This window comes from Mustela nivalis (genome assembly GCF_964662115.1).
Source record: "Mustela nivalis genome assembly, chromosome: 20".
Lineage (NCBI taxonomy): Eukaryota > Metazoa > Chordata > Mammalia > Carnivora > Mustelidae > Mustela > Mustela nivalis.
The window spans coordinates 16,504,569-16,525,840 of NC_139039.1; the positions used below are offsets into that span (position 1 = coordinate 16,504,569).

Genomic DNA, 21,272 nt, shown 5'->3' on the forward strand with positions numbered 1-21,272 from the left:
ACCTATCCAGTACTTCTTGGCTGATCACTGAGCTTTTTTCTTTTCTTCTTTCTTTCTAATTTTTTAAGCTCCTGCTTTCAATACAGAGGGTGAGAATTTTTTTTTAAAAATCTGTTTTGCTATATTTCTGTATGCATGATTTATATAAAAATGTATAATCACTTCAACATGGACACTTAACATATGTGTTAACCCCATCTTTATTCCCATCTAAGTGGTTTGGGTTTGCTTTTCTCATATGCATAGTTTGTTCTATTTTAGTTATTGCCTTATGGCTTTTCTTAGCAAGGTAAGTAGATGTAAACATCCCAATATTTGGAATCAGATCTAATTTGAATCTTGGTTAGCCCACTTATTAACTCTGTGTCTTTGCTCAGGTCACTTCTGTGAATGTCAGTTTCTTTACCTGAAAATGAAGTCTAATTATACTACCTACCTCATAGGATTTTTTTTCTCTACCAATGAAAAAGGCATTTAGCAAGTCACTGGCAGACATCATGGAAACAACATGTAATGGCTGTCATTATTATTGCTGTTGTCAACTATTTCAACAACCATAACTGGAAAACAGAAACAGACCTGAAATTTCAGTGAAAGCCTGAACTACCTAAAAATACATTGAAGCCTTGTTTTTCTTTCTCGACATGAAGGGACTGATGAGTGGAACCACAACGCTGACTCTGATGGAAAGGAGAACAGGATGTGGGACTAATTGTCTTTCTTCCTTCCTTAGCTCCAGCCACTCTGTCATTACCCTGGCTATCCCTTTCTCTGGGCTCAGATTTCAGCAGATGTGCACATCTACAACATTTATGGAAGGTAAATGTTTTATCTTTTTAATGTGGTTAGTGAAAAAAGGTTTTAAATATGTATTCCAAACCTTTGGTATGGATACTTGGGAACCCTAAATCGGGTTATAAGAAAGTATTGAGAAAAGAAAACTTTGAAATTACATTTTTGAGGTAACTTTTAAAATTCTAATTTCCAATGAAGAATGTGCAGTGTTCATGTAAATATATGCAAATAAATACAGCTGCTTTTCTCTTTTATTCCTAAATCTGGCCCTTTGAAAAATCTCAGCAAAAATTATTTGCATGGAGGTTGTAATAAACTGTAGTTCATGTCGCTGTTACATAAAACAAAAGTATTCTCTGTATATACACTGCTGCATTTCTTATTATGTAGGTTAGAATCACATTATGTGGAGACCATTGCTCTGTAGATCCTGCTGATGGTTTTCATTCAACTGATGTTGGCAAAGGTTAGATTTCTCTTTTGAAGCTAGCAGCATCTCATGAACAAAATCCATGAACCCAAACCATGTCTTATTTTGTGGAAGACAATGTTAAATAGAATATCCAAAAGTAGTAATTGTTTAATAAGTATTTGTTGAACAAATGAATAATGTCTAGTTTCAAGATTTCTAATATTTTCATGATACTCTTTAAGTGTTGAAACATCAGTTTCCCTCAAAATCTGTAAGCATATCTCTTAAACTGAGTATAAATATTTGTACATTTGATTGTGTTTTCTGTAACAGTACATCCAGACAGAATCATGCTTTCCACAAAACAAACAAAAAATGGAGTTCGGTTTACCTTGTACTATTAAAAGAAAACAAATCTGTCACAGTCATGAGGTATGTTCATATGCTGGAAGCATCTGGGCTTTTTTATAAGGAAGTGGAATCACAAGACAGTAGAGGGAAAATGGCTTTGTCACCCCATTCTGTTCATAGTGGAGACCAAGCGACCCTTCCTGTTTCAGCCGTTCCCAGCTCCAGGACCCCTCACCTCCCTGTGACTGCCACCCATTCTGCCCAGTATAAACTTGACACAGACACAGGACCAGGGCAACACGAAGATGAGGAATGTAGACTTCCTTCACAATCACTTGAAACTATTTTAAGTCTATGGAAGAAAAAAAATATCCCGCTCTGCCCCTAAAGCAAGTTTATGTATTTATATCCATTATAAAGGATAGAAACTGGGGTAAATGAAAGTTATTTGACAAGCTCAAAGCTGTTGTTAATAACACTGAAATGAGAGCCCCCAAGTTCTAAATTTTCCTATATTTTATCCTAGGAGCACAAACGTTCTTATCTCCAAGAAGCGAATAAGTGTTGTGTCTTTGACTCAAATTGCAAACTTGAATATCTCACAAATCTTGACAAGTCCACATAGTCCTAGAAGCTTTCTACGTTTTCTTATTCCTGTTAAACCCATTTCATTGCAACTCTCTGATTTGTTCCCTTGTATATAGATCTAAATTGGACCACACAGAAACTATGCAGTGCTATTTGGAGAAAGGAAACAATTTATAAATAATTGATGACCAATCAAATTGAAACTATTTTTTAACAGCTGATAAAGAAAAGTTAGGTCAACTTTTGAGCACTTCATTAAATATTGTATACTTAATTTTGTAGGTTGATTTGTATCTCAAAATAGAACCCTCAGTCAATCTTACCAATGAAGAGTCCTTCTGATTTGCATTAAGTATCCCAATACTTTTCCTAGAATGTTAAGGAATGATATTTCATTTGTTTAATCTGACATGCTGGTCAGCAACTTAATTTTCTAGGATATGAAATCTTTATTTGCTTGAAGAAGTCATTTCCAATAATGCATTCAAGTCTCAGATGTACACCTAACCCCATTAAAAGCAAGCTGAGAACATTTTTAGAATGTATTTCTCAGAATTATCTACAGTTACAGTTTTTTATCTTTTTTTTTCCTTTATGAATAGAAGATGTGTTATCTACCATCTTTTCCCCCCTCCCTTATCTTGTTCTAGATGGAATGAACGAATGTCACTGACTCTACATTACTTAACACACCTTTTCTATCTGTAAAGGCAAAAACAAAGATCTAAATATGAATCCATATTTTTTCTATCTCTTTTGGCATTTAAACCAAAGGGCAGAACATTAAGTATCAATTAAAATTGTTTAAAACTCCATATAGGCAAGCTTTTTAAGTGAATGGCAATCCAAGAATAATTACAAGGTGATTTTGAAAATAAAGAACAAAACCTAATATCTCTAAATAAATGTTATCCTTCACAAAGTTACACTGGATAAAATGTGATGTTACTAGAATAACAACTTTTGACCTGAAATAACAATGAGAGGCCTAGATGGTTCAAAACCTAATTCTGTTACCTACAAATGGTATGATTTAAAACAAATTATCATACTTTCTATGCTTCAGTTTAGGTATTTCTATATGGTAGGTTGTTACAAAATGGCCTCAGATGGAATATGTCTCCCTAAATGAGTGCCTTTGTATAGTCTCCCCCCACCCTGAATCTTGGCTAGTCCCATGAATTGTTTAGACCAACAGACTATAAAGGGTGTGTGTGACAAATGCACATTCTGGGCTTAGGTGTGAAGAGGCTTTGCAGCTCTCATTTTCACCTTCTGGGGATCAGAACACCATGCTATAGAGAGGCACTTTCCAGCCTAATAGGTTTCATGTGGAGGAGACACGTGGTACCCTAGCTGACAGTGAACAGCCAGATGTGTGAGTGAAACTGTCTTAGACCCTTCAGCCTCGGTTGAGCCATCAGATGATGGTAGACCATGTGACGAGTCCCAGGTGGCACCAGCAGAAGAATCATCCAGATTACCCACCCACAGAATCATTAGAAATGATAAACTGTTGTTGTTTTAAGTTAATAACTTTGGGGGTTCTTTGTTAAAGAGCAAAGATTACCTGAAACACTGTCAGACTGGATAATAATAATGTTTATCTAAAACAGCTTTATTGTAGATGAAATCAAAATATATACACTTAGAACAATTTCTGGACCATATAAATGCTCAACAGGTGTTAATCATAATTAGTAGTACAAAGTCACTAGGAAAAGGGCAACATATGCAATATACATATGCAAATTCAAGAATATTTGTTCAAAATCTGCACATTACTTCAGAACATAAGAGGCCACAAATAAGGACAAAAACTCCAGTGATTTGAAATGTGGGCAAAAACAAACATAAACTAAACTTATGGACATGATGATGCTTTAAATCAGGGACAGACTAGAAGAATAAAGACCACATCTACATGGCAAAATTCTTTTCTCATCTTCTAAAAATACTGCATTAATAACTGCTATATCATAACTAAAAGCTTTTATGTAAAAATACGCATTTCCAACTTTTGTAAACATCTTGCTATCTTTCAGTATCTAGCCACAGTGGCTCTTACTCCCTTATCAGAAGCACTGTCCAGAGCTGAAGCTTCCTGACAACTTAAAAATGTATGTTTTTGAAGCCACAGTGAACTCCATCTGTTGTCACTCATTTACTTACCAAACTGACCCCTGTAGGCATTTGAGTTTGGGTCCCTACCTTTAATTTGAGGATAAATGGAAGGTTAGATTTCTATTTCTTGATTTTAAAGCTATGAATTTCTAGAGTTGCAAAATCTTTAGAAAGTATCTATTTCAACTATCTAATTTAATTTAGAATCAAGTCATGTAACAAATGAGGCAGAATAAGGGCTAAAGTGCAGAGATTCTAAATCTAGCTCCAGGCTACTTCCTCTTCTCTGAGAGGCAACAATCTGGCAGCTATGAGTTCATGACAAAATTCAGCATTTGGATAGGGACTCAGTTACAGCACGTGGGTGTGGATGGTAGAAAATAGAAACATAGTTATAACTGTACCACCCATTCCTTAGGGGTAAGAAATAGAACATGTGACCTGATGCAAATTCCAAATCAGTTAGAATTTTGCTTTTGTATTACATGTTGCTTAAAATCAGTATTTGATATTATGTGACTTGAGAAGCTTCCCAGTTACACAAACTCAAGGTAGGGTGATTTCCACAGGCTTGTTCAGACTATTTGAACTGACCCTTATCCACTTCCAATTCTGTGCCATTATAAGAGTTGATCTGGGGAGGAAAAAAGAAATCTCTCTCACACAGGATTGGAGTATCTTGGCATACAATAAAATATTTTTGAGCAGCCTATGGGCACTCTTCTAGCGAAGAAAGAAAGAGAGCTGGGCTCAGTGAGTTAGCTTATCCATTCTTCTGTGTTCATAAAGCATGCTGTTCCATTTCTACTGCAGCTCCAAACAGTAATATAGACATACTGACCATTTCATTACAGGAAGGTTTCCAAGATCAGAGATTATGACTTTTCATCTTTGAATTTTAGCATTGCCAGATAAACTCAGGATGCTCAATTAAATATGAATTTCAGGTAAACAACAAATCATTGTTTTATATAAGGGTGCCCATGTAATATTTGGATAACATTGGAATAAGAAAATGATTATAATAATAAATGATTAGTTGTTCATCTGAATTCAAATTTAACTGGTTGTCCTATTCTGGTATGGTCTGTTTAGATCTGCTTCCCCCCCCCCCCAAATCTGGTAACCCTACTTACAGATAAGTGTCAAATGCAGTCCTTCCATAGAAGATGTTCAGTAAATGCCATCTGAATATTGAATGGCACTTTTTGCAATTCCACCTAATGGTATGGTATCATGGCTCCACTAACCTTTGAGATGTCATCAGACTCTAATCTGATTCTAGACACAAATCTCAACACCAGTAAGAATAATTAAAACCCAAATAACAATATTGTGTATGTTTCTACAGTGCTTTATGATTTTCAAAGGTCAGAGGCAGTACTTGCTCTTTTTAAAATAAATTCTGAATAACACACAATTAAACTGTGACTGAATAAAAAGAGCATGCAGAAAGTGAAGAATGCTTAGATGGTGAATACAAAGATCTTCATGCTTCTATAAACTACTGAATTTCTGGTTCATACATTCTATCTCATATTATTAAATCAGATCATTCCTTTTCTAGCATGACTATGCCACTTTCAGAGGAAGAGAAAATAATTTAGAACCCTGATGGCTGCAGGTGAACAGGCATTTATTTTTCTATGCCACCCCATTTTTATGCTTCACAATCTTCCAACTGCTAATTAAGACAAAGGGCAAAATTATATCCTTCAGCAAACAGTCTAGTACCCGTTCCCAGTCTTGGATGTGACAGACACCACACTTGAATTTTGCTTTCCGTTCTTTTTTGTTGTTGTTATAGCCTTTATATAGCATAATAGACTAACCAAGTACAAGTTGTGCAGACTGAAAGGAAGAATTATTTCACACTCCTGCTGATGCTGTTAGAAAGTGCAGAAATACTTCCTTCAATTTTTAACTTTTTAGAACAGCACACAGAAGGCAACCTAGCAAGTATTAAGATTCACAATGCCATCTGTCTGTTGAAAATATAGTCTAATTCATTAGACACTGAGATATGCACACACATATATAAATGTGTGTGTATATACATATATATATATATATATATATATATATATATATTTTCCCCCCCTGCTTAGTTTGCTGGTTATTTTGTATTGCTCCCTATTGACCTGAAACTAAGAAATTAAACAGCAGGAAAAGTAATGAGAACTAATTTTCTGTTCAAGTCAAGGAAATGTGTTCCTTTTCTATGACTTTAGAAAGTCTCTAGTATTTATTAAGTACTCTAGAATGCTTGGGGTGCCTACATGGCTCAGTCAAACTTCCAACTCTTGATTTCAGCTCAAGTCATGATCTGAGGGTCATGACATCTGAGTCCCATGTCAAGCTCCTCTCCCTCTCCTTCTACCTCTCCCCCTGCTCTCTCCTGCTCTCGCTCCCTCTCCAAAACAAACAAGCAAACAAATAGTACTATAGAGTGATTTCATGAGAAATGTGCATCTATTTATTTATTTATTTATTTATTTATTTAGCAGGCAGGGATCACAAAGTAGGCAGAGAGGCGGGGGGAAGGGAGCAGACTCCCTGCTGAGCAGAGAGCACGATGCAGGGCTCTATCCCAGAACCCTGAGATCGTGACCTGAGCCAAAGGCAGAGGCTTAACCCACTGAGCCACCCAGGTGGCCCGAGAAATGTGCATATTAACATGGTAAATAGGTGGGAGCCAGAGTGTGTACAATAGAGAAAATGAGTGACACTTGTAACTCTAAAGGAACATGAATATCTTCAGAGACTAACATTTCCTTCTATCATTTAGGAGAAAATGACCACTAATCAAAATCAGAAGTCAGTGAACTGAAGACAGTTTATGGTAGAATATAATATTTTGAGAATTTTGTGACAATGTCATCTCTTTGTACTATGCTCCAGAGTTTGTTTCATCTTTTAAGGATTAAATGTTTATCCCCCAGTTGTGGTTCTCTAAGAACAATGCTTCTTGTCTGTTAGAGACAGGTGAAAGAAATCTCAAAGGTATATATATACTTGCATGCATATATATATATATATATATATATGGTTATATATAACTGTGTATATGTAAATATATAAATTTACATTTATATAAATAAAATGCATTTGTTATACATTATATAAATTCTATATTACATATCATATATTTTTCTTAAATTTCTCCTTATTAATATCTGCGCAAAGCCTTCTTAGTTGTCCTCCCAGGAGTGGAGTGAGGTGGCATGCATCAACTAATTGAGCCAAATCTTGAACAGCTTCCTCAGGATGAGGACCAGGTATTTTTGTTTAAAGTTTTGGAACATCCTGCCACCCCCAGCCTTATCGGAGAAAACAGTGTTTCCATTTTGACAAAAACCAGGATGGCTGCCTTTAATGGGGGAGCCCCACACTAACAGACATGGGGCCAAGAGAAGGCCCTGGAGGCCAGTGGGCTACACACCGTGCATTCCAGTTCTGCTGTAGGTTCTCTGAATACATGACTCTGCTGTGGGTTCCTTTGAATTAAAGCAAATGCATTAGATTAAAAACCCTTAATTTATTAAGCCTTGTGCTTCCTTTTCCCAGCCCTACAAAAGAATAAATTCTGAAAAAGAAACATAACGAAGCTTCCCTAATGTTCCAGTTTGAAGATTTGTCATCATTAATGTTTTAATCCCTTCTCTCCCTCATACCTTCCTATAGGAGTTTATCATTTGAATTGTAAACTTCTCCCTTAAACTGACTTGGGAAAATTGGCTCAGAGACTCTAGTTTCTTTATTTAGAAATTGGAGTTCAGGCTTAATTTCCCAGTCTTTTTTTTTTTGTATGTTTGTTTCCCTACAGTCAAATAACATAGGGGGCGGGGGGACTGGAGAGATCTTCAATACATATTCAAACTCTTCAGGTGTCATTGGGATCTGTGTCTCCATACTCATCCCTCAGAGAGAGGTGTTGGTCACATTCCTCAGGCTTTCCCTGCTGCATTTGTTTATAAACCACTTAGAAATGACCCCTCATTCACTGGGTCAGGCAGAAGCCAGCAGCCCAGCACCAATGACCAGCTGCTGGAGATGTGGGTGGCCACAATCCCCCCGCTGTGACCCAGACACGTTGGATCGGGGAGAGTCACTGCCTGTAGCTCTGACTTCCTGGTCATCACAATTTTCATTTCCAGAGTGAAGTACAGAGATTTCAGTTGCTCCAGCATGTATGGGAGATTTCATAATGAGTCAGGCAGGAAAATAACAGATGGTGCACTGAGTGTAAATATGAAAATACCCTTGGAGCTGCAACAGAAGGCTGGCATTCCCAGGGGAGTTGAGCAAAAACAGTGAAGACTCCCCACTGTCTCTCCTCTTTTCTCATTTCTGTCTCACTTCTCAGGGCAAAGACTTTGTAGCCTGTGAAGGGGTAAGTACTGCCATCTGATTGTCCCTGAACTATGATCTACCTGGAGGATCTCAGCCTCTAATCTCTGGCCCTCTCATCTCTTTATCTGCTCACACTCGCTCCCTCATTCATTAATTTTAGCTACTTTCTTTGGATCCTTAGCTTCCCCCCTGCCTTCCTTCTGGACTTGATGTAACTAGGAGAAGGATTTCAACCCTGAAACTGTAGCTTTGACCATATTTCATCACTGTCATTCCTTCTTTTTTATGAGTAATTCAGCAGTCCCCACCATGACCACCCTAAACCCTTTTGAAATCCTGTTTTTTTTTCCCTTTTTTAACAAATAATCATCCAGCTCTTTCCATTAGCTTTACTATAATTTCCATTTGTCTTATTAAAGTCAGCTGGAAATGTTGTCAACTTTTAATGTGCATTTGACATATGATTTTGGTGTAACAATTACCCGGCATAACACTGTGTCAGGGGATAAGTGAGGACCATTCTTTCTCAAATAACATATACACCGCTTTTCCTCTCCTGCAGTTGTATATTTCTTAGGCAATAAACATGCATAGCTTCTACAGGAGTAGATTTAGCTGCTTTGCCAAAAAAAGTGTGGACCAGGAAATCAGGGTTTTACAGAGAAGAAATCCAAATGGACCTAGTACTATATATAGTTAAGAAAGCTGAGAAAAACAAAATAAGTCAAGACACAATATGCAATAGTAGCAATTTAAAAAGGAGATATATTTTCAGACTTAGAAAGTCATAATGGGATTATTTGAAAACTTTTTACCAATATTTCAAAGTTAAATGAATAATTTTCTAGAAAATGTTAAATTTGACTTAAGAAAATAGAAAATCTAAATAACATAATAACATCTAGTCTACTGAAGCTACAAATAATTTCTATTTTATACAAACTTTTTCAGAGAAGAAAAAAAGGGGAAAAATTACCCATCTCATTGTGTGAGGCAAAATCAACTTTGATTTATAAGGGTAGTTAAGGAAATAAAAGATAAGTATGGGAGTTGCTGGATATGTTAACTCATTTGTGCAAATTCTTCCACAATTTATATGTATCAAATCATCAAGTACACATTAAAACATATTATAATTTTGTCAATTATACTTCAATAAAACTGAAAAATATTTATTTATTTATTTACTTATGTAGCTAGAGTGGATTAGTGGGGTGTGCAGGGATGGGCAGAGGGAGAGGCAGAGAGAGAATCCCAAGCAGGCCCCATACTCAGTGCAAGCCCTTCAAAGGGCTCAATCTCATGACCCTGAGATCATGACCTGAGTGGAAATCAAGAGTCAGACACCCAACTGAGTGAGCCACCCAGGCACCCCAAAATATGTAACAAATTTTTAAAAAGGCAGAAGAAAAGAATATTTTGACCAACTAAAACATAAATGAAAAAAAATCCTAAGTAAAATATTTGCAAGTTGCAGTACATTAAATAATGGTAATACATGATACTCAAGTAGCATATTTTCACTAGAAATGAAGAGCTGGCTCAAGGAAAAACCTCTTAATATCATATACCATGTTAAGAAATCACACTGGCAATGACTAGGTGTGGAGAGGAGAGGAAGTGGGGCATTATTTAGCGGACACAGAGTTTTAGTTTTGCAAGATGAAAAGGTTCTGGAGATCGGTTACACAACAATGTAAAAATACTAAACTCCACTGAACTCTACACTTAGAAATGGTTAAAATGATAAATCTTATGACTTTTTTACCATGATAAAAAAGAATTTAAGACATTACAGAACAAATATATGAATTACTAGTGACTGTCTCCAAAAGAGAAGAAAATAATGCAGGGAAAAGAGATGATCAGCATCATGGGAGAAGGGGTAAGTTAAATATTTAGATTGAAGGAGTAGGACAAGATTTACTGAGAAGTGACATTTGAGTAAACATGGGAGAAGGTAAGGGGGAAGAGCACTTTCATCAGAGAAAATGGCAAGTGCCAAGTCCAGAGCGAGGGGCCTATCTGGTCCATCAGGTAGGGGACCAAGAAGACCTGTGTTGTTGGGGTGGGGAGAGTAGTAGGAGATGAGGTCGGAGAGACAAGGAGGGCAGAAAACCACAAGGGGCCCTGGAAATGATGATGAGATGGAAGAGATGGGAACCCTCTGGAGAATTTCAAACAGAGGAGAGATGTGATACATCACATGATTTTTCATGTACTGGCTGCTCTTAAGAAATGCTCTGAAATAGAAGATCAACCACAGAAAGACCAAAGAGGAAGGACGCTTAAAAAAAAAAAAAAAAAAAGAAAAGAAAAAAGAGCTAGAGGGAAAAAATGATGGTCCTTAAGACTAGGGCAGCAACACTGAGGGCGGTAGAAACTTATTTTGTAAACAGTCACATAAATTTATAGAACTACCATGATTTACTCACAAACTAATTGTGGAGTGTAAAAGAAGAGGATGTCAAAGGTTTTGGCCTGAGTAACTGACAGGTGCAGGGAGAACACATCTGGTCGTGCAGGGGTGGCAAATATCAGGTGTTCACTTTGAAATACATATTAGACAGTGAAGTAGAGGAGATGAGTAAGCAGTTATAGATGCAAATTTAAAGTTCAGAAGAGCTGAACAAACTAGAGATACAAATTAGACCTCATCAAAGAATAGTGGTATAGTTGAACTTTGAACAACATGGGTTTGACCTGCATGAATCTACTTATGACATGGATTTTTTTTTATAAATACAATATGGTGCTGTAAATGTACTTTCTATCCCTTATGATGTCAACATTTTCCTCTACCTTACTATATTGAAAGGATGCAATATATAATACATATGACATACAAATATGTATTAATTGGCCATTTATGTTATCTGAAGGCTTCTGGTCACCAGTAGGCTATTAGTAGTTAAGTTTGAATGGAATCAGAAGTTACATGAGGATTTTTGACTGCAGGAGCAAAGGGTTGGTGCCCTTAACACCTGTGTTATTCAAGGGTCAACTGTATTTGAAGTCACAAGTAAGTATAATTACAAGAGAGAAGAAATTCAATAACCATTTTCTGGAACTCGAACATTTCAAAATAAGGGAAATGAAAAAGAACCAGTAAGGACAGTAAGAACAGCTAGAAGGGGAGAAAGAAAAATAGGAGTCTGGTGTTCTGAAGTTGAAGGGCTCCATGGAGAGGTCAACTGCACTTGGTGTGCCTGACTGGCCACATAAAATGAGAACTGAGAATATGCCTGTGGTTTTAGCAACATAGAAGTCATAGGTGATAATAGCTAGCTAACAAAAACTTAGGACAAGCATCATACTTAATGGTAAAACTTGAAAAGTAATTCCACTGAACTTCTCAGGCATGACAAACATGCCTTCTTTCATGATTTTTTATTCAGAATTGTACAAGAGGTTCTAAATGACAAAATAAAATATGTATAAGAATTGGAAAGAAAGAAATAAAACGGGTATTTGCAGTTTATTTGATGTCTATGTATAAAAACCCAAGATAATCTACAGATGAATAGAAATTAATACAAGATTTAAAATTTCATTAGATCTAAGATTAGCATTACAAAAATCTACTCTTTCTGTTAAGTATCTAAAACCAGCTATGTCCTGATATTTAAGAAAGGAAAAGGAAGGAATGGGGAAGGGAGGGAGGGGCAACATGGAAGGGAAGGGAGCGGAAGAGAGGAAAGGAAAAAAGGAAGACACTGCTATGCAGTGTCTGCTGATTTTTGTGGTGTAACTATTCCCATTTCTTTTTTTCTTTCTTTTCTTTTTTTTTTTTTTTAGATTTATGTATGTATTTATTTATTTGAGACCATGAGAGAGAGAGAGAAAAAAGAGCAGAGGGAGAAAATAAATCCCAAACAGACTCGCCCGTGAGCACAGAGCCGGACACAGGGCTCAATCCCACAGCCCTCAGATCATGATGTGAGCCAAAACCAAGAGTCTGCCATTAACTGACTGAGCCACCCAGGCACGCCCAGCCATGGCTGATTGCAAGCTGCCAGTGTGGTGTCACCGAAGCAGGGCTGAGAAGAGATCCACACAACTGCCCTTGCAAGGTGGTATCAGCTCTAGCATGTCACTACAAACCAACTTGAAAGTTACATAGGAAAATAAAAATCACATTCATAGAAGCTACCAAACCTATAAGATTTACACAAAATATAACAAAATGTGCAATGGCATGCAGAGATTACATTTTAAGGGATTTCAAGAAAAAAAAAAACCTGATTACTTCAAGAATATGTTTTATCAGTGGTTGGGAAGAATTAATATCATTGATGTCAGTTTGCCTCAAATTAATCTGTAATGTCAGTATAATTTAAATCAAATCCCAACAGGGAATCTTAAAATCTATTTGGAAAAGAAGAGGTCAAAAATAGCTGAGCCAGGGGAACCTGGGTGGCTCAGTAGATCAGGCTCTGTGCTGGGCATAGAACCTGCTTAAGATTCTCTTCCTTTCCCTCTGCCCCTCCCCAACCACCTCTCTCCCCTTTCTTTAAAAAAGAAATCGCTGAGCCAGCTTCCAAGAACAAGATGGGGGGATTTTCACTACTAAAAAAAACAAGTCAGTAAGATTGGTGCTACTAGTGTCAGAATGAACAAATGCAACCACGTAAAGGCAAAAAGAGTCCCATAAACAGACATAAGTAATTTTGGAAACTTGTATAGCAGATGTGATATCACACATCAGTGTGGGAAAGGTGGCCTCTCAATAAGCTTCTATGACTACTAAATTCATCTATGGAAAAATAAAATTTAGATTCTCTATAGGACAAAAGAAAAAAATCACAAAGAATAAATAGGAAAATATTGCAAATTGTAACAATGGGTAATTAGTCCAAGTTCATAAAGTGCTCTTAAAACTAATCAATATATTAAACCCAACAGATTCACGAAGAACAATTACTAAGGTCAGAAAAACTGCCTATTTTCATTTAAAAAACCCAAAAAGTATTTAAAAATATTTGATTAAAATATGCATTTAAAAACTAATTTTAAATTAATAAAATGCTATGTGTTTCTATCAAAATGAAAGCAAGTGAAAATATTGATTTAAAAAAAACCACACTTATGATCTATGCAAATGCTCATTTCTCCATATATTAAGGGAAATGAGAACTATCAAATACATGTTCCAAACTTGCTGAAAGTATAAACTGGCACAACCTTTCTGGATTGTGATATATTTAGAGAAATATTAAATATGCCTCCCTTGACCCAAGACTTCAAGGGATGTATCTTAAAGAAAAAGTGTGCAAAAAGCCACACATAATCCATTTAAGGAAAGAAATGGAATGTGTTTGATATGTTGTTAACAGAAAAAAAAAAGGCAGTCTACCAAATTTACATTAATATGGCCTATTATTTTGTAAAACAAAAAATAGTATAAGTGCACTAAAATGCATTCAAAATTATCTGAAAGTAACAAAGAAGTGACTATTTTTGGGTACTGGTATAATGGAGTTCTGTTTTCTTATTTCTTTTGTGCTTTCTTAACTTTGCAGTAGTTATTACTCATATACTAAAATAAATCACTTGGGGATGCCTGGGTGGCTCAGTTGGTTAAGCATCTGCCTTCAGTTCAGCTCATGATCCCAGGGTTCTGGGATCAAGCCCTACATTAGGCTCCCAGATTAGCAGGGAGCCTGCTTCTCCCTCTGCCTGCTGCTCCTCCTGTTGTGCGCTCTCTCTCTCTCTGACAAATAAATAAAATCTTAAAAACTAAATTAATAAAAAAAAAATGACTTCATAAAAATTTTAAGTATGGAAGGTTTGCACTTTCTTTTCTGTAAAAACATGATTAATACATGCATAATTTTTAACTTTTTCTTTAATTTTGGTGCCGTTCCCTAAAATGGACCTGAGTATAAGACTATGAGTAGTATATACTATGATGTACTTAAAATCATCTCTCTCCTTTGCCAACCAACTCAAGACCCTCAAGGAGTCATGCATGAATTTCCATAGGATAAACCCTCTTGCATGATCCCTAATCCAGTAGATCCCCATTATTCAAAATACCTACTCATTTTTTTAATTTTTTTGAGTGTTTTTATCAATAGTGATTTTTTTATTATGTTAGTCACCATGCAATACATCATTAGTTTTTGATGTAGTGTTCCATGATACATTGTTTGCATACAACACCCAGTGCTCCATGCAATCTGTGCCCTCCTTTATACCCTCCACCAGGCTCACCCAGCCCCACCGAAACCCTCAGTTTGCTTCCTGTAGTCCATAGTCTTTCATGGTTCATCTCCCCCCCGATTTCCACCCCTTCATTTTTCCCTTCCTTCTCCTAATGTCCTCCATGCTAGTCCTTATGTTCCACATGTAAGTGAAACCACATGGTAATTGTCTTTCTCTGCTTGACTTAATTCACTTAGAATAATCCCCTCCAGTTCTGTCCATGTTGATGCAAATGGTGGGTATTCATCCTTTCTGATGGCTGAGTAATATTCCATTATATATATAAGGTCCATATATCTTTATCCATTCATCTGTTGAAGGGCATCTCGGCTCCTTCCACAGCTTGGCTATTGTGGACATTGCTGCTATGAACAATGGAGAGCATGTGCCCCTTCTTTTCACTACATCTGTATCTTTGTAGTAAATACCCAGTAGTGCAATTGCTCGGTCATAAGGTTAAGTCTATTTTTAATTTTTTAAGGAAATTTCACACTGTTATCCAAAGTGGCTATACCAACTAGCATTCCCACCAACAGTATAAAAGTGTTTCCCTTTTTCCACACCCTCTCCAACATTTGTTGTTTCTTGCCTTGTCAATTTTTGTCATTCTAACTGGTATAAGGTAGTATCTCAATGTGTTTTGATTTGAATTTCCCTGATAGGTAATGATGATGAACATTTTTTCATGTGTCTGTTAGCCATTTGTAAGTCTTCTTTGGGGAAGTGTCTGTTCATGATTTCTGCCCATTTTTTTGACTCAATTATTTATTTTTTGGATGTTGAGTTGAGAAGCTCTTTATAGATTTTGGATAAAATCCCCTTATCTGTTGTGTCATTTGCAAATATCTTCTCCCATTCTATCAAAATTCCAATGGCACTTTCAAAGTGATGGAAGAAACAATCCTAAAATATGTGTAGAATCAGGAAAGACCCCAAATCACCAAAGAAACACAGAAAAAGAAAAACAAAGCTGGGGGCATCATGTTGCCTGATTCCAAGCTATATTACAAAGCTGTGATCACCAAGATAGCATGGTACTGCACAAAAACAAACGCAGAGATCAATGGAACAGAATAGACAGCCCAGATATGGACCTCAACTCTATGGTCAACTAATCTTTGACAAATCAGGAAAAAAAAAAAATTCCAATGGAAAAAAGACGGTCTCTTCAATAAGTAGTGCTGGGAAAACTGAACAAGTATATACAGAAGAATGAAATTCAACCATTCTCTTATACCATACACAAAGATAAAATCTAAGTGGATGAAAAACCTCAACATGAGACAGGAATCCACCAAAATCCTGGAGGAGAACATGGGCAGTAACCTCTTCAACACTGGCCACATTAACTTCTTTCAAAACATGTCTCCAAAGGCAAGGGAAATAAAAGTGAAATGAACTTTTGGGATTTGATCAAGATAAAAAGCTTCAGCAAAGCCAACAGTCAACTAAACAAAGAGGCAACATATCTACACATTTAAATTTGCACACACGCGCACACACACACACACACAGACATGCACACATTCATTACTCATTTTTTCCTGAATCATGCTTTGTATTAAAGTTGATTATTTACATGCCTTATCTTTCTGGTAAAGGTAAAAGCAAAGAGAATAAGATGAATGTATCATTTCTTTCGCATCTCCCAGAAACAACTAACAAAATACCCTGCCTATATAGGTGGAAACAACTTGTTTGTTCACTAAATATTATGAGGGCTGCATAAGCTTAACTTGGACTAATTTGTAGCATTTTTTTATAACTTGAAAAATAAGGAATTTTTGAAGAAGTAAAAGGCATTTCTATTTTAATTACAGGTAAAATATGTATGATGAATCGCAAAATTAATGATACTAATTCAATTACAATTATATTCAAGAGGATTGTAATATATTGATGGGTAATAGATCTGTTATGATTTACAATGGGAAATAAAAGTTATAACAGGGACTTCCCTTCATATTTTTGTCTGCATCACGAAAACCAAAAATGTTCTACCACCAAACATACTTTGAGGCTTCTGTTAAAGGCAGACTAAGAATGGATGAAACAAGGATTGATTCAAAAACACCACTTTCTTAGTTCTAATGAAGTATCTTATTTGCTGCATGAGAATGGACTGATGATGCATAAAATAAGTTCACAATAAAATCTACCATTTACTTATCAACTGCTGTGCTAAGTACTTTGTGTTCTTTTCTCCAACCCCATTAAGAACCTTGTTCTATAGTAAGCAGAGCTGCACATAGTCCAACTCAGTTCTATTGACTTCAAAACCAAAATTTCTCCTAAATAATAAATCCATTTCTTTACGAATAAATTAAAAGCAGTGAATAGAAGGGCACCTGGGTGGCTCAGTCAGTTAAACGTCTGACTTCAGCTCAGGTCATGGTCTCAGGGTCCTGGGATAGCAGTAGGTCCCTGCTCAGCAGGGAATCTACATCTTCTTCTCCCTTTGCCCCTCCCCCTGCTCATGTTCTCTTTCTTTCTCATACAAATAAATAAAGTCTTAAAAAATAAATTAAGGGACGCCTGGGTGGCTCAGTTGGTTAAGCAGCTGCCTTCGGCTCAGGTCATGATCCCAGTGTCCTGGGATCGAGTCCCACATCGGGCTCCTTGCTCCACAGGGAGCCTGCTTCTCCCTCTGACTTTGCCTTCCACTCTGTCTGCCTGTGCTCGCTCCTGCTCGCTCTCTCTCTGACAAATAAATAAATGGGATCTTTAAAAAATAAATAAATAAATTAATTAATTAATTAAAAAATAAGAAGCTAAATAAAAGCAACTAATAGTGATTGCAGCAATGTAGTCAAAATTTCTACTTAAAAATCTTGACATTTTCATGGGTTATAACACAGCTGCAGTAGCATGGTAATCAAATGCAAATATCTGTTGCATTTAGCAAAAATAAAATGATACATTAACAGGACTCAGGACTGTATTAAAACACCTTTACTGATATGTTGGGGGGTGGGCAGAAGCTCCATTTACCTAATGTACTTTTTAATAACTATCATGGCATTTCCTCTTATGTCTAAAAATAGTACTATAATAATCATTTTGACAGTGTACATTGCTCTAGCTTTTATAGCTTATTTGAATGAAAATAAAATAGCAAAAACAAGTAAACATTCTCTTAAAAATACTTTCAATGAATTTTGATATATTATCATGCCTCTAGACTTTTTACAAAGGTAAATCGGCCCAATTGATTATATTGAAATATCATCTCTTTGTTTAACACTTGCTTTTTATCTAGGCACACAGGCCACTGAGAAAGCAGTAAGAACACATGCTGCATATCACTGCTATTTCAATGTTTTCTGCTCCTGGGCATGATCAGCAAACTTCTCATATGTAAATAATTACATACTTCATGGAGTAGTTCCAATCTCACATAGCATATTTCAGATACTGAATAGAAGAGCTACTTCTTTGGTCTAATATTTTCTTTAGTACTTCAGACACACCGTGAGCTTCACAGGGAAAGGATTATTCTGCAAAGTTGCAGATCCAGTACACATTTTATATACAAACGATTTTACATACAAAAGAAATATAGGGAAAACATATGTAAGCAAATGAAGAGGCTTAATAAAACATCGTATAGGCTATCTGCTCTTTGTTTTTATCCCAGTGACTTGTAATTTGGGTAACTGCTGTCAGCCAAGAGAATCATGCGTCTTTTCTGATAAACTCAGAGACAGTATGTTATGCGAGAAGAATGTAGATTGGAGAACCGGAGCAGCCTAGAGACCATGCAGCGTTCCACAAGTGAAAAGCTATCTAGGATTGCATTGTTGGTGACCCTAATGAAGCTACGCATAGGTTCTCTATTCTTTGATACAGAAACAGGAATTGTTGGACAAAACAATCCACAAATCTACAAAGATTTGTGGATCTTTCATCTGAAATTTAATACATTTGATAACATCCTTTATTGAGGGTAAAAACATTAATCTTAAATTATCTTCAGTGAGGATATTTTCTTAAATTGTGTTTTCACATCTGTTTTCTTGACACAGGCTAGGATATCCTTTCTGTCTCATTCTTGTTACATACTGTGCACAGGTGTGATTTCACTTTGCCTATCAGACTGTGATGTGTCGTATTATCTTATGCTGCCCTCAAATTAAAGGATAAACCTGTAGTAGTTTATGGAGATATACCTCAAGGACTTTATGTCCATAGATTACAAAGCTGGAAGAGTTACTCAGAAGAACCGAAGCACCTTCTAAAATGTGTTTCCAAATTTTTTCATTTATTTTCAATGTGAATTATTAGAAAGAAACAATGAACAGATCTGCTTCTTCCCTTTGGGGATTTGAGAGAGGTTTGGTGGATATAATGAGATTCTTGAGATGTCACAATTTATGTAGCAGTAAGTACACACCAGATTCTAGACAGAGTTACGATGTCAAATGATTTTTTTTTTCAAATGCTGTGTACATAATAAAGAAATGTAATACTGTTTTCTAAACTTTTTTCCCATATCACCAGATTTTCACAGTGTAATTCTCCTTGATCTCAAGCCCTACGGTTCATCCATATCATGTTGCACTCAAGGATCTTGCCAGCAGTGGGCATCAAGAAATACAGTAATAGCCACCATCTTGTTACTTAAAGATATGATGATAATTATTTTAGAAATCATAAGAAATGCTTTCCTTGCCCTATATGTGATGAGATTATACCTATATTTTAGTAATTTATTCCATCCATGCTTAAAAATTAAGTCGAGCTTATCATCAAATTCTAGATATTTCTATGTTCGTAGCTTTGTCTATGACATGAATTCTGTGAACCAAGTAAATTCAATACAATCTATTGTGGAGATTGCTGAAGTTGAATGTAGATTTTCCCAAGAATTACATCATTTATTTTAATTTAGAGGAGTTTCTGACTTTTTTGTGGGGCTGGGTGTTTTTGTTGGGAAAGGAAGTCCCAGGTATGTAGTCTTGCAGCCTCCACTCAGCCACATAAGAATGGGCCTTGGGGCTGGAATATTTTCTTAACCAGTAGATAAAGAGCCCACACAGCCTGCAATAGGTTTATCTCCTTGTGTGGGAATATTTTTCTGTGTTTCAGGATCAATGAGTATTCCTTTGCTCTGTATCAGTGGCCCTTGGGCAAACCCACAGCTTTCAGAAATACAGATTCCAGACAGGAGGCTTAGGGTCCTTCTATTGCAGCACAAGTGGGGTGTGGATAGGCCAATTCCTGTGTCATTTTCTAGGGGCACCCACTAGCCATGAGGGACCTACAGACATTATGAAGTTAACACAACTCTGTCTCTTTTCTCTACAAGCAAAAGTGTTGTCCCATTCTGTGCTTGAATGTGTTATGTCTTCCTTGGCCAGTCTAATACCAAGACTCACTAGGCAGAAAGGTTTGAACTTCTTTCCCTCGAGCCTGGTACTGTGATGATCTTTGTACTCTCCCTATAGTTACAGTTCTCCTATCACTGGTTATTGGTGCAAAGTGTACAGCTCAACATATGGAAAAGTTCAGCCTTCTTGGACCTTTGTATTCTTAATGTGGACGCCAAAACATATTCTAGGGTGTTCTGGATTACTACAACATATACTCTGTGTGCATTTTGACAAAACCCAATACATACTTTCATTTTCATTGGCCAAAAGTAATGGGGAAAAAAAAATGAAGCACCATTGCCCTTATCTGAGCACATCATTGTTTTCTACTTTTTTGAATGATAGTAGAGACTATACCTGATGGCAAAATCTTGCTAGGCACATTTTCCAAGAAGAAATAACATTGCTATTTAGCTCTCCAATCACACGTGCAGTGGTATCTTCCTTCTAATTTAGACATCACTGGCAACAATCAACTTGTCAGATTTATATAGTAGATGAAAATGGAAAAAATAAAAATCAAGTCCAAGGCTACTTTTATTTTTGAGGTGTAAATGGCAACTATTATCATTTCATATAGCTCATTATGTGTGAAAGATGTCTAAGGCCATAAGTTTCCCTCATTAGTTTTCATGAGCTTTATTTTTCACTTTACATTATATTTTATTTTAATCAATAAAGAAATTACTATATTACAGGTTCCATTGATGATCTGAAAGATCTTATCTTTTGGAATTTTGTGTTAAGTTACTATTTTAAAACAAATAATATATGCATGATTCAAGACCAAAATTCAGGATTAATGCAAGTGAAATTAAAAGCCATTACTAAGCAATTCAAATATATAACATTTTAATTGAACTTTAAATTCTATAACAAAGTTATATAAATATATCCAAAACATAAAGTTAAACTCCTTTTCAAAAAACATATAAGCAAAAAAACCATTTTCCAGCTGATTATCAGGACTAAATTTTAAGAGGCAAAAACATGTGGTATAAACAGTTCCAGGTTATTTCATGTTGAAGGGCTAATCTACCAATAATGAATTTATTAATTCATTTAAAATT

The 21,272-nt window shown here is 36.1% G+C and overlaps 1 long non-coding RNA gene across 1 annotated transcript; it reads left to right on the plus strand.

Annotated features, from left to right (window-relative positions):
• The first annotated feature begins 745 nt into the window (after positions 1–745).
• On the plus strand, positions 746–19,686 carry LOC309855139. Its single transcript, XR_014306638.1, has 3 exons — positions 746–819; positions 15,151–15,285; positions 19,331–19,686. It is a non-coding gene; the product is annotated as an uncharacterized lncRNA (long non-coding RNA).
• Positions 19,687–21,272: the final 1,586 nt, after the last annotated feature.